This window comes from Loxodonta africana, chromosome 1 (genome assembly GCF_030014295.1).
Source record: "Loxodonta africana isolate mLoxAfr1 chromosome 1, mLoxAfr1.hap2, whole genome shotgun sequence".
Taxonomy (NCBI): domain Eukaryota; kingdom Metazoa; phylum Chordata; class Mammalia; order Proboscidea; family Elephantidae; genus Loxodonta; species Loxodonta africana.
Window position 1 is genome coordinate 105,491,872 of NC_087342.1, and position 25,396 is coordinate 105,517,267.

Sequence of the window (25,396 nt, forward strand, 5' to 3'; positions counted from 1 at the left end):
AAGTTGTGGCCAGTAAAATAACATGTCAAAAAGAATCCATTTTCCTTTTGACTCTTTACAGGAAAGTTTTGCCCTGACAGGCAGCTGTACTAAAAGATCCTGAAACGTTTCAACTGTAGATTCTTGTGTTCTCCGGGCTGACCCAAGCTCTTGAGCACTGTGTTGCTCACTGAACTGTGGGAGGTAATTTGTGAGTTCTTCACGCAAGGCTACAAGAACTGTTGAGTTTTCCTTCTTGCCCAGCACGAGAGCCAACCCTCCTCACCACTTATTAGTGGTGAGCCTAGTTTGGGGAGATGAAGAATTTCAAAATCTAGTAAGCATCTAATGGGAGAGAATTCCACATTTGTTATGTTGAATATCTTGCACCCAGCCAGGGAGTATTGAGACTGCTTGTATATGTATTAAAGTTGACCTGCAGTGCCTTTCAGATGTGATTCCTTCATTTTCATTATGTTGTTGTTAGGTGCCCTCGAGTGAGTCGGTTCCAATCATAGCGACCCTAGGTACAACAGAACAAAACACTGCCCAGTCCTGCACCATCCTCACAATTGTTGAGCCCATTGTTTCAGCCACTGTGTCAGTCCATCTCATTGAGGGTCTTCCTCTTTTTCACTGTCTACCAAGCCCGATACCCTTCTCCAGGGACTGATCCCTCCTGAGATAACATGTCCAAAGTACGTGAGATGAAGTCTAGCCATCCTTACTTGTACAGAGCATTCTGGCTGTACTTCTTCCAAGGCAAATTTGTTCGTTCTTCTGTCAAAACCAAAAACCCAGTGCCGTTGAGTCTGTCAGTCCATGGTACATTCAGTATCCTTCACCAACACCACGATTCAAAGGCATCAATTCTTCGGTCTTCCTTACCCATTGTCGAGCTTTCATATGCATAAGAGGCGATTGAGAACACCATGACTTGGGTCAGGCGCACCTTAGTCCTAAAAGTGACATTTTTGCTTTTTAACACTTTAAAGAGGTCTTTTGCAGCAGATTTGCCCAATGCAATGTGCACATCTTTATTATAATTAAAAAGTTATTTTTATATTTTATATATTTTTATAATAATTTTTATTATAATAGAAAAAAGATAAACCTTGTGGCTTGGTTAAGATTTTATTTTAGAATTGGTATTCAGCAACCCTTAGAAAATATTTTCCAGTGTTGAGTCCACCTTTTACCAAAGGTAGTTTTAGGAATATAAAACAACCCACTAGTTTGTAATTTACTGTTTGCAAAAATCAGTTCTCAATAATTAGTACAACTGGAGAAACCTGGGTACCATTTTGAGAGATTAAATTTAAAGGCTTTGTACTTGTACTTGACAAATATTTTGAATATATGTGAAGTTAGAATTAACTTCAAAGAAAGTTTGAGAACAAATTACAGTTCTTTAAACAGACTTAGTCTGGGAAGTAGAATGGTAGATTTCAAAAATATAAAGAAATGTTTGAAATTTAGAAGCAACTCTGTGTATAAAGACTGTTAGCCACAAAAAAAAATTTTTTTTTTAGTTGAATACTGAGTAAAAGTTTTGTTTTTTTTAATAATTTTTATTGTGCTTTAAGCGAAAGTTTACAAATGAAGTCAGTCTCACACAAAAACCCATATATGCCTTGCTACACACTCCCAATTACTCTCCCCCTAATGAGACAGCCTGCTGTCTCCCTCCACTCTCTTTTCCTGTTCATTTCACCAGCTTCTAACCCCCTCCAACCTCTCGTCTCCCCACCAGGCAGGAGATGCCAATATAGTCTCAATAAAAGTTGTTTTTGGTTGTGTGATTTGGAAGTGTTTGTTTTTTTCTTGCATTTAAAATAAATGAATGATGCTATATTTAGATTTTTTAAAGCACCGAGATTTCTTAGAGGTGCCAACAAACAATTATATTTAGAAATAGGTCAGTTTATTCTTATTTCGTGTTTGCATCTTGATTCTCCGGATCTGTGAGAATCATAGGATTTTAGGGATTTGGGGAGGCTCAGCCCCTTTTCTCTAGGTGTGACCACACTTAAAAGATGAAGCACGTGTTAGGGGCTGCTTCTGCTCGTAGACCTAAAGATGCCTTTTTTATTTGTTAATTGTAAAAAACTATTTTATTTGTTCCTGTTTGCTACTCTGTCCCGAAACTTTAAATGTCTGACTGTACATGACATCATACACTCAATTTATTTTCTGTTACAGCATCTATGATATAGATAAAAGATTTGGAAAGTTAGTGTCTAAAGAGAATACTAAAAAGGAAAATGATATTTGGGTAACCAATGTTGTTTGAAAAGAGGGTGGGGAAACTTAGCTTACCTTGAAATGTAACACGGACATTGTACCAAGTAAAAAACACCTCATGCATAGCAGAGCAAATTGCCGATCTTTTATATATGCTATTTCATGGATACCGATGTATTACTGTACATCCTTTTATCATTTGCACTGTCAAGTTAAGATTTTAAGGTTAAATCAGGTATGTAATCAATTAAGAAATTACCCTGCGTCATGCAATGGTCTTTTTACTGACCTCCCCCCACCATGCATTCACAAAGAGAACTATGCATGTACTCAAGCTGGCTGAAGAGATCTGCACCTAATGTTAGAAAGTTGTCTAAAATTGTTTTTCAGAAATATGCACTTTGGATATGAGGTACAAAATGACTAATATAGAGAGATATGCCAAAGACTTAATGTGAATGAATCATTCGTTCGCTAAATATGTATAGGAGCCCTGGCTGCCCAGTGGTTAAGCACTAGACTGCTAATGGAAAGATGAGCGGTTCGAACCCACCAGCATCTCTGCCGAAGAAAGATGTGGCAGTCTGCTTCTGTGTGATTACAGCCTTGGAAGCCCTATGGGGCAGTTCTAGCCTGTCCTATTGGGTTGCTATGAGTTGGAATCATTTTTTTGTTTGTTTAAATATGTATATAATATTAATTTAGATAAATTGTTTTATAGAACACGTTTCTGCATTACAGTTTGATATTCCACAGCTAGAATTTTCTACTATCATTAGATCTAAAAATGTGACAAAACCTATTTGACATTAACCTTTTATTTTTGTCATATGTTACATAAATCTCCTGCTCATAAGGATTATTTAAAATATGTTCTGTGTTTAAAATTACCCTACCACCAAAATGTTACCTTGAGCTTGAGTCTCAAGAATATTTTCAGAATTTCCTCTAAATTCTGTGACAGTCACAAAGCAAATATTTTCTTTTCAGAGCATGATATGAATTAGGAGTAATGTATATACCCTTTTAAAATATTTTCTACCCTTCTAAGATTGTTTATGATTAAATATTCTAATTTTTCCTTAAATCATACTGCTTTCCTGAATGTTTCCCTCCCAAATGAAATGTCTTATTTTGAAAAAAAAAAAAAAAAAAAACCTTACCATAATTATCTACTCTGATGGAAAAAGCCTCTGCACTAATATTTTATCATAAAATGTTTATTAAATGCTTATTATGTACAGAGCACTTGGCAGATGGATATAGGAGCACACACTCTAGGTGGATGATATGTACACACTGGAAGAAGACATGCAGAAGAAGATGGCATGAGTGGAGGAATTTAGGTGGTAAAAACACACTGAGGAAACGTCTTTGGATGGAGTAAGAAGTCTGCAAAAAAGGAGAGAGAAAAAAAGGAAGTCTGAGAAGGGATATTGGGATCAGTTTGTCAGATGCACTAAATGCAAGACAGAAGTATTTGAACTTTTCCCTCATGTATTAAAAAACCAAGTGTTTTCAAGCAAGACAGATCTGGGTCACAGCCCTGCTCTTTTCCTTCTGGAACTGGCCACCACCCCATGAGATTTGTTAGTTGTCATAATGCACACTTTTCCCGGTGACATTTAGAGATCAAATGGGACCAATTTCCCTCTTGGATGTTCCCACTTTAGCACAGAAAATTTAGCAGTTAGAAACCCGTTGTCACTTTAACCCAGCTTCCAAAATGTAATGTCCCACTGAACAGTGTTCTGCAGAATACAGGTTTAGAAAATGCTAGGAAATAGGGGGGGGAAAAAAAAGGAGTATGGACTTTTTTTTTTAATTGTGCTTTTAGTGAAAGTTTACAAATTGTCAGTCTCTTTTCCAAAAATTTATATGCACCTTGCTATGAGGAATATGGACTTTGATTCTGTTTAAATGTAAAAACACTTTCAAAATAAAAACATCCTAAAGAAAAAGACTCAAAAAACATGTTCCAAGGTATTAACGTTGTGAGCTTAGGAAAAGGTTTTATTTTAGACATCTATTCAATTCCAAGCATTCATGTAAGAACTGGAAAAGTACATGATGGATGTGACTATTTTTTACTCTGAATGTCTGCACATTTAGTAGAATGAAGAAGTTGAGTCTTCATTGGCTGGGCTTTCCAGAAAAGACTGTTCTATGTTTATCAGGTGAAATTTGCCTTTGTACCTAGCTCTGGTCGAAGGTTGAGAACTTTTATGGGCTTTTCCACTGCCATCTCGGGCGTTCCAAATTATGAAATGTATTTGTATTGTTCTCTGCAAAGCTTAGGGAGTCCCTGGCTGGTGACAATGGTTAAGCCCTCGACTTATTAACCAAAAGGTCAGTAGTTCAAACCCACCCAGAGGCACCTCTGAAGACAGGCCTGGCGATCTGTTTCCTACAGGTCACAGCCTTCAAAACCTTGTGAAGCAGTTTTACTCTGCGTATGTGGGGTTGACGTGTTGAAATCAACTGGACGGCAACTAACAACAACTACTGAGCTTACGGAAAATTAGCTTACTTGACCTTTCTCACTCTTGAAATTCATTGATTAACTTTGGTGACACTGGAAAGTGTCCTTTCTGCACTGTTAAAATCAATAGCTTGCTGCTACTATCCTGTGCATGTAACATCTTTGCACTGCAAAAAAGTACATCAAGACAGTATGTAGAAATGACCATTGTGTGCTTAGCAACTAGAAAAATATCTTATGAATTATATTCAGATGTTTAGAATCTCTGTGTTTATTCCTGGGTTGAGTTTATTCATTTCATGTGTTGAACAAATGTCCTGACCCCAGCAGTGCAAACCGAGGTTCTTCTTTTGGGCTCCATGGACTTGACCCCTGAGGGGTCTGTGGATAAAACTGGGGAAAGAGGAGTTCTGTGAACTTGGATACAAAAGTGATTGTCTTCATGTTCACTAGACTGCAACTGCAATTTATCATTTCCTGCATTTATGACTGAAGGCCACAAACCACAGTAGTGTCAACAGTACCCAGACCTCTGTCACCAGTAGAAATATTTTTATATCACATTACATTTGCAGGTGTCTTGAAAGATTACCATCTTCCAGAATGAGAGTGAGAGTGATTACCAGACTTACCACCAAATTTTGTATTTTAATGCATTTATGAAGAATCACATATGTAGCTAATTATATATTTTTTATATTTTTATAACTGTATTCTAGTGAAATCTGAGGTATATTTTGCATCTTGAAATAGTCTGAGAAGGGATCCATGACCTTCACCAGACTGCCAAAAGGCACAAGAAAGGTCAAGAAGCCTCCTCCATGAGAGTGGTTTCTTACCCCAGCTGCATTTTGTGGGGTGATCTTCTTCAACTTGTTTCACACCCTTGCGTTCTGGGGTTGATTTTAACTTATGGGCCACGGGTCCCTCTTCTACTCTCAGTGAACATCCCTCCGGAACCTGCCAACTTGGAAGACAACAGTACTTTTACAGAACTAGTTGTTGATAAAAGATGTACAAGTAGTTATATCCAAACAAGCTCTTATGGTCTTTTCAGTAGAAATAACTACAAATATAAATTGCACTTTACATAGCAATTCTTAGAGTTTGTAAAATATTTCACACTAGATACAAATTTCTGTCTCTTAAAGGGAGTTTAGAGAGACGAGATTAATTCAGCTTCTTTTTAATCTTTGCGGGAACTCATTGTGAAATCTTGCTTGGAGTAATAAGTATATTTGTCCATATTCTTTCTCAAATTATTTTTAAACTTGAAACAAAAATCCCCTCCTTAAAAAATTGCTTTTGTCTACACATCTTCCTTTGAGTCTGCTTATATAAAAGGAAGTCCTTGGCCTCTTTTCCTTGGTAGCATCATCTGACTTTGTAAAATGGAATTTTGTTTGTTAAGATTGTTAGTTGCTTTTATAGGACTTGTTTTTCTTGGAACATACTGTAAAACCAAAATATTTTGAATGTTACTCATTGACAGAGCAACTAGAGTTCAGAGTTTGCATAATAGCTTTAACCAGATTGCTGATACTAGTGCTTAATAAAAGAAAAAATGTTTTCTGTCTATAATTGCCACCATTTCAAGTTTGTTTGTTTTTTTTTTTAAAGCAGTTCTGTACTTAGGGAGGAGCCCTGGTGGCACAGTGATTAAGAGCTACAGCTGCTGACTGAGAGGTTGGCGGTTCAAATCCTCCAGTTGCTCCTTGGAAACTCTGTGGGACAGTTGTACTTTGTCCTGTAGGGTTGCTATGAGTCGGAATCGACATGATGGCAATGGGTTTGGTTTGGTTTTTTTTGGTACTTAGGGACAATAAGATATATAAACTTCATTAACCCTGAGCAATGTTACCTGTTATACTTGAGCAAATATAGAGAAAGATTAGGCAGTTTTGATTTAAATAACAATTATTATACTGTATTTTAGTGAATTTTGTAACTGTAGAATCAAAATGCAGAGAACTTTTTTTTTTTTTAACTATTTATGACTGGCAGCTTACAACAATGTCCATTGTTTTTAAAAGTAGAAAAAGTCACATTGGTAGTATTATTGCTTTTACTTCATTTAAAATGTTCTCTAAAATAAATTCCTTTTACCTTGGGGAAAACACAAGTGATTTGATAAACCTTTATTTTATATGTAAAGATATACTTTTCTGAATGGAATCAAAAAGTGTCAAAGCAGTTTCTGTTTAATATTTAGGTAGGTTGTTTTTACGAAGCACAGGCAAGTAAGGCTTACTTTTGGCTTTTCTAGTTTTTAATTCCATTCCTAAAGCTTTCGTTAATGTGTTATTGGTTAATACATGACCAAGCACATCTTTATGGCTGGCCGGTTCAGTCTTGCACTGCTTCCTTTTGCTGCCTAAGTCAGCTTGTCATTGGAAGCTGATTCTCCAAAAGATTGATTATCTTTGTGGAAAAAAGTTAATGTGGCAATCAACGATTAAAAGAAATTCAGCCTTTATTGGGAAGTATAATGCAAGAATTCTTTTTTTTTTTTTTTTAATTGTGCTTTAGGTGAAAGTTTACAGTTCAAGTTAATTTCTTTCTTATCGTTACGTGACATTAGTTGCAGTCCCTATAAAGTGACAGCACACACCCCTTTCCACCTTGGATTTCTTGTGTCTACTGAACCAGTTGCTGTCCCTTCCTGCCTTCTCAGCCTGCCTCCGACAGGAGCTGCCCATTTGGTCTCGTGTATCTGCTTGAACTAAGAAGCACACTCTTCACGAGTATTATTTTATGTTTTATAATCCAGTCTAATCTTTGTCTGAAGAGTGGGCTTCAGGAATGGTTTTAGTTCTGGGTTAAGAGAGCATGCGGGGGCCATGGCTTCAGGGATTCCTCTAGTCTCAGTCTAATGTAAGAATTCTCTAATTGAAATTTAGTTGTATAATTGAAGAGACTTGGCTTATCTTTTTAATACATATTATTGTATGTACTGAAGTATTGTGAATTATCATAAAGAGAGCTTCAATTGAATTTTGCTTTAATATTTAATAGTAATCAGGATAGCAGCCCTTTGTATCATTTCTCGATCATTTCCTTTCCTATGTATTATTTTTCATAGTGATTAACGTCCTGAGTCTCATAGAAAATGCAATAAAGAAATTATAGAAATGTTTTTGGTGGGGTATCTGGTTTTTCTTCTATTGTAAGAGTTTTTCTGGTTTTGTTTTTTTTTTTTTCTCTTTAAAGTCTGGGGTTGGTACCCTCAAAAAGCCATATATGGCTGAGCCAGAAATTCTTCAACTTAGAATTTTGCTTCTGAGTCTTTTACTGAACACAACTATTACTAATGTAATAAATTACTATGTTAAAGATTTGTGGACTTTACAGAATTATTTTATATTTATGTCTAGTATAACCTTGGACTGTTTTAAGGAGGTTTATTAAATATTAAATGGATTATCATGGAAGAATACAAAATCTTTTGTCCCCAGGATCTTAAAAAATAGCATTTTCTTATACCTCAGAGAGGTGAGCTGTCAGATCTGGGGTAGAGGTGGGAGGTCAGTTGCCTCCTCGTGGCTTTTTCTACACCACAGGGATGCCTGGCGAGATGCGTGAGGGCCCAGCATAAGGAGGCAGATCCTGGATGGTGGAGGACCAGCCCTGCATCCCAAATCCTCTGCTTTATGATTGTAATAAAGAAGTCGTATGTAGCTAAGCTTCATATTCTTGGTAACTAAATGATAAGGAACTGACATTTTCCCCGAAGTTGGTCAGTTCTTTGGAAACCAAAATCTTAGAAAATGATTTGATTGAGTAAATGTTTATTGGGCACATATGCACTAAGCATTGTACTAAGATCTAGTGACACAAAGATGAGAGACTGACTGACCCAGCAGTCATGGAATTTGTAAGCTAATGAAAATATAGAAAAACAAAATTTTAGAAAACAAAAAAAAGTATTGAGATACATGTGTCAGGTACTGGTAAGGTATCATACGTGCTCTAGGGATACAAATAAGTGAAAAATTAACCATGCTTGGGAATTTAAAAAAAAAAAAAAAACTAAAGGCAATATCATTTTATTCAAGGCCTTAAAGGATCAATAGGCATTGTTAGTTGACTACTCAGGGTGGGTGGGAAGGCCTTTTGTCTTCTAGGTAAAAGGACAAATGTAAAGCCAAAGAATTGAGAAAGTGATAGAAGTACTAAAGACATCAAGTGGTCCAGGTGGCAAAGAACCAAGGGCTCCCTGCAGGGAAGGTAAAGGCACAAAACAAGGCTAGTGTGTATTGTACTGGCTCTTCCATATACCAGGCCAACCAGTACCTGACTTTTATAGGATTTACCATCTCCACAATTTCTTACAATATATTCAGTCTACTGATCCCCTCCCTGAAACAAACAAACATATAGTTGATTGGCTTTGGATGGGAAAATTAATTGCCCTCTCATCAGTACTCCCACAGCACTTTATACTCATTTAAAATTGGGCTCTGCTTTAGTTGGGAACAGAAGATAGGTATAATGAAGATACAGGGCAGTGTCTGATCAGTGTCAGAAGACAGTTGGGGCTTTTAGAAGTCTAGGCAGAGAATTCTAAAGACAGCCCAAGGCTGTCAAAGAAAGATTCATGGAAGTAGGATTCAAACTAATTTTTGAATAATGATGGGAATTTCAGTAGATAATGAAGAGGATACTTGAGTGCTTCCGGTAAGGGAACTGACACTTGGATGAGGGTAAATGCTGGGAAAGTGTGTAGTGTGCTTGGGGGCTAGGAAACTGTTAGTTTGACCAGAACAAAGTGTAGGGGAATAGTGGGAAATAACTTTACCCCATTGTACTTTCTAGGTTTAAATATAGCTTTTTTATTTTCCACTTTAGATGGTTCTCCTATGGGAATAACTTGGTCTCCAAAATAAGTAAAACATACTTTCTTGGAAACTGAAGTCGATTTCAAGGAAAGGGGAAGAAGCACTCCCCCTGGCGTGCCTGATACTGTGGCGGGTTTGCCATCTTGTGGCCAACACCTTGGAAAGGGTGATGAGATCATTAAAATTATTTGTTGAGCTCCTGTTATGTGCCAGGCCCTGTTCTAGGTGCTATGCTGGTAGAGCTGACCTTCTAATGTAAATATGAGTAAATAAAGAGGCGAAGGAAGAAATAAAGGAATTATTTGGTGGGAAGGAGTGGAAAGAGACTGATGGTGGTCCGAGGTGATACAACCCAAATAAGATTTCACCTACAGCATTCTCCTCCAGTCAGACCACCAAGAAAATGAACTGTTCCTTTGCGCTTGGGAGTCGACAGCTTGGATTTGTGTCTCTCAGGTGACCCTTGTTTGCAGGTTCCACTTGGCACCAGTCTGTCCTGGAACAGGTTCCCTAGTTTGCCTAAAATTTGCCTGAGGACAACTGGTAACTCTAGATTCCTAGTGAATTGGAATCTTAGAGGGGAGGAGGGCGGGACAGGCAGGGCAAGGCAGGAATCCATGTTTTTAATAACCAGGTCCAGAGATTCTTAACAAGAAAGTCTGGAAAACACAACACAAAGGTCTCGAGTTTGTGTGTGTATAAGAATCACCAGAGGGTAGAGTTCAGATTTAGCATGCAGGTTTCTGGGCCCAAAGAGGTTCTGATTCAGCAGATTGGGATGGGACTCAGGATCTGCAGTCTAACAGGCACCCTGTTCGACTCTGACGCTTCAGGAAGCCCAGCATCCGTCCTTCATTTAAACTACGGAGTTGTGTTTCAGCGGAGGTTTTGCAGGTTTTCGACTCCACTCTTGAGAAGACTGAATGCAATTCCATTTGGGAGACTCCACTTCTGGCCTTGTACTGATGCTAATTTTATAGCTTCTGCCTGTCCTTTAATTCATCCATTAAACAGATATCTACTGAGCACTTACCATGTTCCAGCATTTACTATGTTGCTAGGTCCTTGAGATTTACATCAGTCAGCAAAACAGACAAAAATCCCTGCCCTTATGAGATCCACATTTTAGTGGGGAGAGGGAGGTAATGAGAGGGAGAAACAAAACAACAAATATAATAAATGAGTGTCTTATGTAATATGGTAGAGGATGACAAATGCCATGGGTGAAAATGTGGAGCAAAGGAAGGGGAATGAGTGGCGGTCAGGGTAGACTTCTTTGTGAAGTTTTGAAGAAGGTGAGGGGCAAGACTAGTGACTTGGAGCTGCTGAGTGAGCAGGGAAGGAGTCATGGGACATAAAATCAGAGGGATTGTGGGGTGGGATTACAGAGGGCCTTGTTGGCCCATGTGAGGACTTGGCTTTGTTGCGTAGGGAGACAGGGAGCTCCCACTGGATTTTATGCAGCAAAGTCGCTGATGTTACTAATGTTTTAAAAGGCTAGTGCTTGCTACCCTGTACTAATAATGTAGAATAGTTTATGCTTCCTTCTGAGACTGTGCAGCACCCCACAGTAAGATAAGTGGATAACCCTCCACTTCTGGGCCACGCTACCTATTTGCCAAATACAGTCCTTTAGAGAAAACAGCCTAAACTCACTAAGTTTTCCATGTCTGTGAGAGAAAAAAATAAGTACTTGTGTGCTTTTCCAGACAGTATGGGTGGCGCAATCATTTAAGCACTTGGCTACTAACTGAAAGGTTAGCAGTTCGAACCCACCCATATCTGACTACTCGTTTTGCACGCCTGTGGTAAAAACACATAAACATGACTATAATTTAATCAGAAATGGAAAATAGTGACAGTATTTTCCAATTTCTCTTTTTGTATTATAAGTGTTTGAAGTAATTGCATAGTTACTACTTTATTTTACTTTCACATCCACCCCCTCGGAAAAATAAGATTTTCTTCAGTGTTATCAGTGAGGAAGTCTGGGCACAGAGAATGAATGACTTGTCTGGAGTTACAAAAGCAATGACACGATCAAGTTTCAAACCCCATTTAGCCAACTAGTTCTATCTAATTTACTCTTTTTGTCTTAGTTCAAGAGAAGTTGATTTCCAGATTAGGGTTGCCAAACTCATGCCCGTGCCAAAAAAAAAAAGCTCAGCAGCTCCATTTTCGTACCAGCTCTGCCAGCTCCCTGTGTGACTCTGAGTAAACCATTCAACTTTACTTGGGGCTCAGTTGCCTGGTCTCTAAAATAAAGATAATTTATTTTCCTGCCTTTCTACATTACAGAGATGTTTTAAATTTAGAATTAGATACCTACATGAAGCACTTTCAGAAATACATTATATGTGGTTGTATTTTTTCCAGGTTTTTAATAAAAATGTTAAAGTGTCATTTATTTGCAAAAGTTTATTTTTTTATACCTTTTACTATGGAAAATTTCAGCCAAATACAAAGATAAGGGGAATGGTTTAACGAACCCTTATACCTGTCCCCCTCATGGCCAACTCATTTTCCCTCATTCCATATTATTTTGAAGCAAATCAAAGATGTCATATTATTTTATTAATACCTTTTTTAGTATGAATCTCTAAAAAATATAGGTTCTTTTAAAAATAGAAATCTAATTTTATTATCTCTAAAAATTTTTAACGAAATTAATAATTTATCAAGAATTACATAATTTCGAAGCTGATGGGCTTTAGGAAATAATAAATTTCTTTTTTCAGTGTTAAAATAGAATTACGTTGTTGTTGTTGTGAGGTGCCATCAAGTCATTTCCAACTCTTAGCATCCCTCCCTATTTACAACAGTACAAAACACTGCCCAGTTCTGCGTCATCCTCACAGTCGTTGCTGTCCTTGAGCCCATTGTTGCAGCCACTGTGTCAGTCCATCTAGTTGAGGGTCTTCCTCTTTTTTGCTGACCCTCTACCAAGTATGATGTCCTTCTCCAGGGACTGATCCCTTCTGATAACATGTCCAAAGTATGTGAGACGTAGTCTCGCCATCCTTGCTTCTAAGGCGTATTATATGAGTTTCTTTCTGATTATGTACTTAATTTTTATGTACATAAAATATAGCTTTTCTATATTTTTTAAATTTTATTGTAGTAAAAGGTATATGACAAAAAACGCCATTTTTAAGTATAATTTTGTTGTTGAAAATATACACAGCACAACATACATCAACTCAGCAGTTTCTGCATGTACAGTTCAGTGACACTGATCACATTCTTTAGGTTGTACAACCATTCTCATCCTCCTTTTCTGAGTTGTTCTTCCCTCATTAGCGTAAACTCACTGCATTTTGCAGCATAATTCAGTGGCGTTAGTTACATTCACCATGTTTTACAGCCATCACCGCTATTTCTAGAAGTTTTTCATCCCTCCATCCCCTATATTTAAATTATGGATATTGATTTGGTATTTATTATACCCACTCATATGCTGTTTTCTAGGGATAGGAAGATGAATGTTACAGTATTCCTGCCCTTACACTGTTCATTTTTATGTGATAGTCTGTTAGTAACATTCGAATTTTAAGCCAGTCTTTTAGTCGTTATAACTGAGCCTTAATACCCATAGCTCAAAAAAAAAAAAAATTTTTTTTCTTTCCCACTGCTAGCTCTGGAATGTGATAGTAAGGGCAATTAATAGCATCCTCTGATGTTGTAGGGCTTTGTTACTTTCTGAGTTTGGTATTTCTTTTTTTTTTTTAATTGTTATAGAAAATAATGTATAGCACTACATTTGCCAATTCCACATTTTTTACATGTACACAAATCATATTGTACAACCATCACCATCTCCATTGCCAAGTTTCCCATCATCACAGACAGACACTCAGTGCTTCCTAAACAAAGACTCTCCCTTTCCCATTCCCTCCCACCCCTAGTCCAAGTTTGGTGTCTCTTAAACCATCTCAGATCTGTATCCAGATTCATTAAAGAGTTTTGGGACTTGACCCAGAGTCTCTCTCTCTCTCTCTTTTCTTCTTAATTTTATTGTGATGAAATATATATAATAAAGCATTTACCATGTCAGCCATTTTTACATGTATAGTTCAGCAACATTAATTACGCTCATCACATTATGCAACCATCACCACTCTCCATTTCCAAAATTTTCATCACCCTAAACAGAAACTCTGTTCCCCTTAAGCAATACCTCCCCGTTTCCCCTCCCACCCGTCCCAGTAGCCACTAGTAAACTTTGGTTGCTATGCATTTGCCTATTCTAGATATTTCATGTAAATGGGGTCATACAGTATTTGTCTTTTTCTGTCAGACGTACTTCACTCTGCATGCTTTCAAGGTTCATCCATGTTGTGGCTGAGCCTCTTTTGATGTCATCCTTTGTTTAGGCCTAGAACCTGTTACTTAGCCTGGCACAGAATTAGCAGTTGAGATTGAAAGAGGATGGGAAAGAGAGGCCTGGAAATGTTTTCTCCAGGGCCATCTTTGTGTCGGTCAGACAGCTTGTACATGGGTCTTCTGTCAGATACTCATTGAATATCAAGATTTTGAGAGGTCTTTGGCAAACATTTAACAATTTTTATCAGCTCTGAAGTTTTTCAGCATGTATATTTCTGGAAGATTTTGCAATTTGTTAATGTTTCTCAAACTTGAGAACTTAGACTATCCAAAATTACTTCCTCAGACCCCAGTTTGAGAAACACTGATCTGTATGGGTGATGATTCTAGTCAGTAAACTTAAGATTGTTATCACTGTGTTGGCGTGTATGTTAACCAGGTTTGAGCTCTATAGTCATTGCTATTTTCTTGCTTGCCAAAATAGTCATGAATATCTTGATTTTCATGGATCCCTGGCACTTCCATTTCCAGGTTGACCACCATTTTGATGGTCATTCCTTCACAATAGATGACAAACCATTGATTTCTGGGAACTGAATGAGTTAAAAAAAAAGTTTTTGAACTTTTTTCTCCCAAATGAATACTTTTCAAAAGAATTGAGCCACTCACTTGAAGTGTGTGTGTGGTTGGGAGAGAGACGAGAGTATCAGAGTACCTCCACCACTAGTCTTTCAGCCTCCAGGGCAGCTCCCGGACACTTCAAAGGAATCGTAGGTCTCCAGGGAACAAGGTTTATAATCATTGATCTGGTCTGTAAACTTCATTAAAGATGGGAAAATGGGCCTGAGAGTTTGGAGCTTGTCAAAAATTATAGAGTTAGTCAATATCAGTATCTAAAACAAACCCTTTGACTTCCAAATTTGGTGTTCTCCTTTGCATGGTCTCAAACTCTAAAGCCTTGCCAGACATTCTCCCCCAACTTCCTCAGGGGTCAGTCACCCCCATGTTACAGCATATTGTTTTGCCAATTGAATTGTTCAATATATATATTATGTCTACCCCGCCTCATTCCAAGTAGGACTTAAAGAGCCATAAGTCTTCAGATGAACCAAGGTTTTATGCTGCCAACATTAAATAATGATCATCTTTTTCCATTTTGAGTAATTTTCTCATTCCTAAATTTTTCTCTTACATATTTTTCTTAATCTTGTCTACCTTCTCCTGCTTGCTGCTTGGAGGCTCTAGCTGGTGACGAACAAACAAGTCCTTGGATGAATAATAACTGAAAAACTCAGAGTCAATCTTGAGTATGACAGCTTCTTTTTTACTGCAAATGAGTATAATTGTGAAAATAAGTGGTTTTCTTCTAACAAAATGTGTCATTTCACAAAAAGCTCAGTGACTTCACCTGAAGAAGCTTGGGAAAACCTCTGCTGGAAACTCTAGCACCTCTCACATTGCATTGTAATGGATGGGTGTATGTCTGTCTTCCAAAAGAAAGTGAGATCCTCAGAAGTAGAAATTACGCAGTCTTGCAATTACAAAATTTAACATTCATAACTATTGCAATATAGTAAAAGGAATAAGATGAGAATACTTTAGTCCTGATTGACACAGTTACTTGCCCTGGGTAAGTGGGTATTTTATGATGTGACTTTATGATCTGACTCTCACTGGAAAATTATTTGCTTACATATAGTAACACAATAGTTCACTTTCCAACCTTGCTTTTAGAAATATTTTAAAAATATTAAGGGGCCTTTACTTTTCATTTATTGCATTTTATGTCATACTCATTTGATATTCCCAGTCCCTTTGGCATATTCCCAATTCCCTGGCACATCGTTGTTGTTAGGTCCTGTTGAGTCAGTTTCGACTCAGAGTGACCCTAAGTACAAAAGAACAAAACATTGTCCGGTCCTCACAATCATTGCTGTGTTTGAGCCCATCGTTGCAGCCACTGTGTCAGTCTATCTCGTTAAGTGTCTTCCTCTTTTTTGCTGCTAAATGTTTGTAGAATGAATAATGAATATCCTTTTCACCTACTAAGAGCTTTATTAAAGATTGGAATTAGAAAAGCAGCCTTTTCCATTCCCTAAACTACCCCTCGGAAACCCTGGTAGCATAGTGGTTAAGTGCTACAGCTGCTAACACAAGGGTCGGCAGTTTGAATCTGCCAGGCGCTCCTTGGAAACTCTACGGGGCAGTTCTACTCTGTCCTATAGGGTCGCTGTGAGTCGGAATCGACTCGATGGCACTGGGTTTGGTTTTGGTTGAAACTACCCCTCAGGATAGAAAACAAAAGGAAGCATGGAAGAAAACTATACAATTTAAATATCTATCCTCCTTCTCCCTTCTCTTCCTTTCTCTTTCCCCTCCCTTCCTTCTCTCCCTCCATCCACCCACTTAACCAGTGTTTAGTGGTTTGCTGATAAATAGTATGTTGTTGTTATTGTGTGCCCTCAAGTTGACTCTGACTTTTAGTTACCCTATGGGACAGAGTAGATGTGTCCCATGGGGTTTCCTAAGCTGTAATCTTTATAGGAGCAGGTCACCAGGTCTTTTCTCCCATGGAGCGGCTGGTGACTTTGAACTGCCAACTTTTCGATTAGCAGCCAAGCACTTAACCACTGCACCACCAGGGCTCCAAAAATAGTATACACACACACACCTGTTGCCGTCGAGTCAATTCCGACTCATAGTGACCCTATAGGACAGAGTAGAGCTGCCCCATAGAGTTTCCAAGGGGCGCCTGGTGAATTCAAACTGCTGACCTTTTGGTTAGCAGCCGTAGCTTTTAACCATTGTGCTACCAGGATTTCCCATAAATAGTATAGATGATGTAAACTAAAAGATGTCTTCTTTATGAAACAAATAGGATCATAAAAATATAATTTTCTATTATTTTATGTTCCTTAAGATAATTTGGAAAATATTTGCACTCAGTTGCTGTGTTTCTGGGTTCAGAGTTTCAGCCCCATTCTATAGCAGGGCAGTTTGCCCCAGGGAATAGGACCAAAGCCCCAAACCACTTAACGGGTGCGGAGGGAACAGGTTCTGACTTGTTACTTTCCATAGTTTTTCCAGCAGCAGCCAGGCTAAAAAAAGTGCTGACCACATTGAATGATAAACCCACCTCTCAGAGAAATGTTCATTTCAACTGGCAAGAACCTCTAGAAGCCATAATAGACCACCACCAATCTTTACCTTGGCCCTAACGACCATTCCTTTGAAAAAGTAGAACATATCATGTGACAAAGATGATAAGACAAAATGTTTGAATTTCCAGAACATTTCTTTAATGGTTTATGGAGACAACAGAAGAGATGCTGTTTTAGATTTGAGACTAGCCTAGAAAATCTGTAGGTCAACCTACCCATTTAGGAATCGTGTTTAGTGTGGGCTCTGTTAAGGCACTTATTGAACCTCATGAGGAAGAGGAGGAGAAAAAAAAAGATCTTCTTAAACCACTAACCTAATTTTTTGTCCAGTGATCTGCAATGTTCAGAACACTCTGAACCTATAATTTGCACTGATGAAGCTGCACAAACTGTTCTTGCCTCTTAAAAGTGCTTTTTTTCAAATCCTTAAAAGTGACTACAGGGCCAAGATGGAGTAACAGGGACTGGATATACCTTCTCGCCTAAAAAAATTTAAAAATTAGACAAAATGAAACTTTTCTAGGCAGCACAGGACAGTGACTCATGAGAGAGGAAAATCAAATGAGATGAACCCTGCAATTGCCCCGGCTTACTGTCTAGAGGAAGTTTCTAGGCCATCCCTCAAAGAGGAGCCCAGATAGAGTCTGGTAATCTGGAGTTGAGCTGATGTAGCTGGAGGTGAGAGGTGCAGGCAGCTAAAGTTCACAGAGCAGAGTACCAGAGAGGAGAGAGCTACACAGACAGAAGACTCTGGAGATTTGCAGAGGGTCCCCCTCAAGTCTTCAGCTGATAACTGATAGGCACATATGTGAGAAAACTACCCAAGTCCTGAGAAAGAACCACGCAAAAGGATTAGGGGAAACAATATACTTGGAGGTCACACAGGGCAGAGAATAGTTTGTTCCCACCTGCAAGAGTACAAAAATTCTTGTAATTCATGGGACACTGAGTAAAGTACTCAGAAAGGTATTGCCTCACTGTAGGTTAACAAAGCTTAAAAGCAACACTCAAAAGGATCGGTTTTCAAGGAACTTAATTGTATCCTAGACAAACCTCAGAAATATCTATAGGACCAAAGCAAAAGTATAGAAGTTCCCTAGGCACATCCAAATACTTTGAGGGACTGAGTAGCTGGGGCTGGGTGCTGGGGACCATAGTCTTATGGACATCTAGATCAATTGACATAACAGTTCATAAAGAAAATGTTCTACATCCCTCTTCCGTGAGTAACATCTGGTGCCTTAAAAGCTTGCTAGCGGCCATCTAAGATACATCTATTTGTCTCATCCCGTCCAGAGCAAAGGAGAATGAAGAAAACCAAAGACACAAGGAAAATATTAGCCCTAAGAACTAAAGGACTACGTGAACCAAAGACTCCACCAGCCTGAGACGAGAACTAGATGGTGCCCTGCTACCACCAATAACCGCTCTGACAGAGATAACAAGAGTCCTGTACAGAATGGGAGAAAAACGCAGATCAAAATTCATATTCGCAAAAAAAAGACCAGAATTGCTGGTCTGACAGAGACTGGAGGAACCCCCGAGACTGTGACCCCCAGACACTGCTAACTCAGTACTGAAACTATTCCCAAAGCCTACTTTTCAAAGATTAGAAGGCCTATAAAGCAAAAAATAACACATGCGAGGAGTTCAATCACATACATGAGACCAAATGGGCAACTCCTGCACAAAAGCAAGACAGGAATGCAGGAAAGGAATAACTATAGGGATACAAAATATCCATCATTCGATAGTATAAAATTAACAATATCTGGTATCCAGTAGGAAACCCTGGTGGCATAGTGGTTAAGTGCTACAGCTGCTAACCAAAGGGTTGGCAGTTCGTATCCGCCAGGTGCTCCTTGGAAACTCTGTGGGGCAGTTCTACTCTGTCCTATAGGGTCGCTATGAGTTGAAATCGACTCGATGGCACTGGGTTTGGTTTGGCATCCAGTAAAAAAATTACCAGGCATACAAAGAAGCAGGAATATATTACCCATAATGAGGAGGAAAAAAAGCAATAAATAGAAACATTAAAAACTTATCACCATTTTGCATAAGTTCAAAAGATTGAGTGTACTAGAGACATGAAAGCTATAAAAGAGAAGAAAACTACAATGTCTGAAAGATGCACTGGATAAGAAAAACAGCAGATCGGACGCTGTAGAATAAAAGATTAGTGGGTTTAAAGATATAGCAGTAGAAGTTTTCCTAAATGAAACCCAGATAGATAAAAGGACTGAAAAAAATAGTGTCAGTGAGCTGTAGGACAATTTTAGGCAGCCTAATATGTGGAAACTCTGGTAGCGTAGTGGTTAAGTGCTATGGCTGCTAACCAAAGGTTCAGCGGTTCATATCCGCCAGGCGCTCCTTGGAAACTCTATGGGGCAGTTCTACTCTGTCCTGTAGGGTCTCTATGAATCAGAATCGACTCAACGGCACTGGGTTTGGTTTTTTTTTTAATCACGTACGTTTAATTGGAGTCCCTGAAGGAGAAGGGGAGACAGGAAAATATTTGAAGAAGTAGTGGCTGAAAATACTCTAAATTTGAGGAAAACTGTAAACCTACAGAGGTCCCTAGGTGGTGCAAATGGTTTGCACTCATCTGCTAACCTAAAGGTTGGCAGTTCAGATCTACCCAGTGGTACCTTGAAAGAAAGGCCTGGCAATCTACTTCTGTAAAGATTACAGCCAAGAAAACCCTATGGGGCAGTTCTGCTCTGTAACACATGGGGTCACCATAAGTCAGAATTGACTCAATGGCAACCAGTTTGGTTTTGGTATAAACCTCCAGATCTAGAAGCTTAATGAACCCCAAGCATAAGATGCGTAAAGAAAACTACCCCAAGGCATATCATAATAAAATTGCTTAAAATCAGTGGTGAAGAGAAAAATCTTTCGAACAGCCAGAGGAAGAAAAGATATTATGGACAGAGGAACAAAGATAAGAATGACAGCAGACTTCTCACTGGAAATAATGCAAGCAAGAAACCATGTAGCAATATCTTTAAAGCACTGAAAGAGAATTTAAAAAAAGGGTAATCTAGAATGACATGCCCAGCAAAAATATGTTTCAAAAATGAAGGCAAAATCAATACTTTTTTCAGATATACAATAGCTGAAAGAATTCATCACCATCAGACCTCCACTGCAAGAAATATTAAAGAAAATCCTTCAGGAAGAAGGAGAATGATACCAGATGGAAATCCAGATCTACTTGAAGAAATGGAAATATATATATATATGTATGTATATATACACATATATAGTCATTGAGTTGATTCTGACTCATAACAACTCTAAAGGACAGAGTAGGGTTTCCAAGGAGTGGCTGGTAGGTTCCAACTGTTGACCTTTTGGTTAGCAGCTGAGTGCTTAACCACTGCACCACCAGCGCAACTCCAAAGGAATGAAGAACCCTGGAAATGGGAAATATGTGGGTAAAAATAAAAGCAACTACAGCTCATCTTCCCAGACGGACGAACCATGATTCTGGAGACTGCAACCATTCTATAGTTCATGACTGCCTGAATACGGTTCCTCAGTGGTCCCTCTGCTAACTCCAGCACTTTTTAGAGGTAAATTTTTTTGTAAGAGATTGCGAAATTATGGCATGTACTGATGCTATACCAAATTAATACAAATAAAGCAATTTTGAATAATTTTTCATACTTTGGTAAGATAGCCTGTTGTATTGACTCTTTTAATATTGTATTTTTTTGGTGAAAGTTTACACAGGAAACTAGGTTCTCATTTAAAAATTTCTATACATATTGTTCAGTGACATTGGTTACGTTTTGCACAGTATATCAGCATTCTCATTATTTCCATTCTGGTTGTTCTCTTTCCATTAATCTATCTTCCCTGTTCTCCCTTGCCTTCTCATCTTTGTTCTAGGGTAAATGTTTACCATTTGGTTTCATTTAGATAATTATTTTGAGGTGCACAGTAGTCATGGGTGGTATTATTTATTTTGTGGGCTAATCTGTCATTTGGCTGAAAGGTGACCTCTGGGAGTGGTTTGGGTTCCAAGTTGAAAGAGTATCTCACGGTGATAGTCTCAGGGATTCACCTAGTCTCTACAGCTCCAGAAAGTTGGGGCTTTTTTTAGAATTTGGGTTTTGTTCTACATTTTTCTCCCATTCTTTTGGGGCCATCAACTGAGTCTTTGGTTAGAACTGTTGGTAGTGGTAGCCAGGTATCATATAGTTCTTCCTATCTCAAGGTAAGCGATGTCATTGTTCATATAGACTATTGGTTCTGTAGACTAGTTTCTTCTTTGAGTCTTTGGTTTCCTTCTTTCTCTTTTGCACCGGATGAGTAGAGACCAATAGTTGTATCTTAGATGGCTGCTCAAAAGCTTTTAAGGCTCCAGACGCTACTCACCAAACTAGGATGTAGAGCATTGCCTTTATGGTCTGTATTGTGCCAGTTGACAGAGTTGCCCCACGAGACTATGGTCCTAAGCCCTTAAGTCTAGTAGACCAATGCTGTGAGGTGTTTGGTTGTGTCCAGGAAGTATCCATAACTGTGCCCCCATGTGCTTTATTTTATCTTTGAAAATATATGCAGCACACATAAACATGTATCTGTTGTATTGGGTCTTGGTGGGCTTTTAAGATTTCAGCTTATTAGTCACCATCTTCACTAGGCTGTATTTTTGGAAGAAGAAAAACAACAGAGAAGCAGGTAAGGGAAGAAAGTAAAACATTGTGAAAACAGTCACATGCCAAATTTCAATTTGTGAAATGTATGAAGTCCTGTTTTATGACTGTCAAAGGTCAAACTTAGTTTTCTTCTGTTATTAAAAAAAAAAAAACTATTAGAATATCTAAATTGACAGAATTGGCTTTCTTAGCTAGGTTTCCTAAAATCTCTGTTCCTGAAACCAGTATGTTTCTTGTTATAAGGACTTTTTTCCCCTATATGAAAAAAAAATTAAAAATAGTCTATCATCTTCCTTCACGTCTCTGCCTTGGAGGTCTTTGGAGTCTTTCTGTAATCTTAATGAAAAATCAAACTGTGTTTAAGATATTTTAAGATGACTGACATAGATTGTTCTTGAGATCCTGCTTTGTTGTTAGTTGCTGTCAAGTTAACCTTATGCATAACAGAATGAAATGTTGCCTGATCTGCGCCATCTTCATGATCATTGGTATACTTGAGTCCAGTGTTGTGGCCGCTGTGTATTTGAGTGCCTTCCAACCCAGAGGGCTCACCTTCCTGCACTGTATCAGACAATATTCTGTTGTGATCCATAAGATTTTCATTGGCTAATTTTTGGAAGTAGATCACTAGATGTTCTTCCCAGCCTGTCTTAGTCTGAAAGCTCTGCTGAAACCTATGGGTGATCCTCCTGGTATTTTAAATACCAGTGATGTAGCTCCCAGCATGATGCAAGCCACCACAGTATGACAAACTAACAGACACTAGGCTACTTTAAAATGAATTACCTAGAATTGCTAGGTAAAATAATTTGTGCATTTAAAATTTCGAGAGATATTGCTAAATTGTCCTCTATAGAGGTTATATGAGTTAGTCTCACCATCAGTGTATATAAAAGTTCCTGTTACCCCACTGCCTGACCAAACCCAAACCCATTGCTGTCAAGTCGATTCCAACTCATAGCGACCCTATAGAACAGAGAAGAACTGCCCCGTAGGATTTCGAAGGAGTGGCTGCTGGATTCGAACTGCCGACCTTTGGATTAGCAGCCGAGCTCTTAATCACTGTGCCACCAGGTTCCGCTCCCTGACCAGAAAGCAGTTAATCAGGCCTTTTTAGTATTTGGTAACCTGACAGGAAATAATATCTCGTTATAATTTTAATTTATATTTCCCTTATTATAAGTGAAGTTGATTTTTTTGTTTGTTTCCATTGTTGTTTTTATTGTTCTTGTAAACTGTGCTACAAAGAGCATTCCTGTACATAAGCCTTTGAGAACTTACGTTAACACACCAGCAGGCAGTTTACACTAATAAAAAATTTACACTAAATCAAATAGTTGGATTAAAATAAAATTTATAGCTATTAGCAAATTGCTCTCTAAGCAGCTACAATTAAAGCTCCTACTACCAAAGCATTCAACTGCCTGCTTCTTTCACACACTCACAAACATCGGGTATCAAACTTTTTAATCTTTATCAATCTAACAGGTGAGATAATGTGATATATATATATATAATTTTTATTGTCCTTTAAGTGAAAGTTTACAAATCAAGTCAGTCTCTCACACAAAAACTTATACACACCTTGCTACATACTCCCAATTACTCTCCCCCTAATGAGACAGCCCGCTCCCTCCCTCAACTCTCTCTTTTCGTGTCCATTTCACCACCTTCTAACCCCCTCCACCCTCTCATCTCCCCTCCAGGCAGGAGATGCCAACATAGTCTCAAGTGTCCACCTGATCCAAGAAGCTCACTCCTCACCAGCATCCCTCTCCAACCCATTGTCCAGTCCAATCCATGTCTGAAGAGTTGGCTCTGGGAATGGTTCCCGTCCAGGGGCAACAGAAGGTCTGGGGGCCATGACCACTGGGGTGCTTCTAGCCACAGTCAGACCATTAAGTCTGGTCTTATGAGAATTTGGGGTCTGCATCCCACTGCTCTCCTGCTCCCTCAGGGGTTCTCTATTGTGTTCCCTGTCGGGGCAGTCATCGGTTGTAGCTGGGCACCATCTAGTTCTTCTGGTCTCAGAATGATGTAGCCTCTGGTTCATGTGGCCCTTTCTGTCTCTTGGGCTCGTTATTATCTTGTGTTCTTGGTGTTCTTCATTCTCCTTTCATCCAGGTGGGTTGAGAGTCATTGATGCATCTTAGATGGCCACTTGCTAGTGTTTAAGACCGAGGTTGATTATTTTTATATGTTTAAGAGCTATTTTTCTTTCCTTTTTTTATTCATACCCTTTGATTTTTCTGCAGGTTAGCTGATTTCTTTTTTTCTTAATTATAGGAGCTCTTTATGTATTAGGGAGATAAGTCCTTTGTGATATGAAATGGAACCATTTTTCCCAGTTATGTTTCCTGGCTTTATTTTAGTCTTTGACTTTGGTTATGGTGTTTTTGCTTTCATCATGCAGAATTTTAAAATTACATGTAGTTGAATTTGTCGGTCTTTTTTATGGATTCTGTTTTGTGACATACTTAGACTTTCCTCATGCCAAGTTTATAAAAAATTCTCCCATGTGTTATTCTAGTACTTTAACGTTTTGTTTCCTGCCCGACTCACCCCATTTAACTCTTAAATCTATCTGGAATTTATTTTTGCATGAGATGTGAGGTATAAATCCACCTTTTTTCCATATGGCTAGCACCTTTCCTCTATTGATTTGAGTTATCACTTCTAATTCAGTACTGAAGTCATTCCTGAGGTTCACTCTTCAGCCAAAGATTAGACAGGCCTCCAGAAGAACTAGATGGTGCCCGGCTACAACCGATGACTGCCCTGACAGGGAACACAACAGAGAACCCCTGAGGGAGCAGGAGACCAGTGGGATGCAGACCTCAAATTCTCATAAGACCAGATTTAATGGTCTAACTGAGACTGGAAGGACCCCGGTGGTCATGGCCCCCAGACCTTCCATTGCCCCAGGACAGGAACCATTCCTGAAGCCAACTCTTCAGACATGGATTGGACCAGACAATGGGTTGGAGAGGGATGCTGGTGAGGAATGAGCTTCTTGGATCAGGTAGACGTTTGAGACTATGTTGGCATCTCCTGCCTGGAGGGGAGATGAGAGGGTGGAGGGGGTTAGAAGCTGGCGAAAAGGACATGAAAAAAGAGAGTGGAGGGAGAGAGCAGGCTGTCTCATTTGGGGAAGAGTAATCGGGGGTGTGTGGCAAGGTGTATATGGATTTTTGTGTGAGAGACTGACTTGATTTGTAAACTTTCACTTAAAGCACAGTAAAAATTAATAAAAAAGAGATTAGACAGGCCTATAAAACAAACAATAACACACATAATTCAACCGTATATGAGACTAAATGGGCAAACCAGCCCAAAAACGAAAGACAAGAAGGCAGGAAGGGACAGAAAAACTGGATGAATGGAAATAGAAGTGAGGAACCCGAGGTCAAGATGGGGAGAGTGTTAACATATTACAGGTTGGCAACCAGTGTCAATAACTGTGTATTAATTGTTTAATGAGGAACTAGGTTGCTCTGTAAACTTTTACCTAAAGCACACAGACACACATAAAAGTGTGCAGAGCAGTGATTTCTCAACTCTTGGGGCGCCTATTAGAATTTGGTCAGAGCTACAGCCCCCTTCCCTCTGTGACAAACCCTGCTGTAGTAAGCTGCTATTACTGAGGGGAATATATCTGGCTCAAGTGTGTTGGGTCAAGAAATAGCTTTTAAACATTGATCC

General features: G+C 38.7%; 1 protein-coding gene across 2 annotated transcripts in view; it reads left to right on the top strand.

The window, feature by feature from the left end:
• Positions 1-25,396, top strand: part of BICRAL (BICRA like chromatin remodeling complex associated protein) — a 78,072-nt gene that overhangs the window by 9,665 nt on the left and 43,011 nt on the right. Inside the window, exon 2 of one of the 2 annotated variants that reach the window (XM_064286264.1) lies at positions 18,324-20,605. The exons of the other annotated variant lie outside the window; for it this stretch is intronic. The gene's annotated coding sequence lies outside the window, so the exon portion shown is untranslated. The remainder of the gene's footprint in view (positions 1-18,323; positions 20,606-25,396) is intronic. 2 annotated transcript variants of the gene reach the window in all.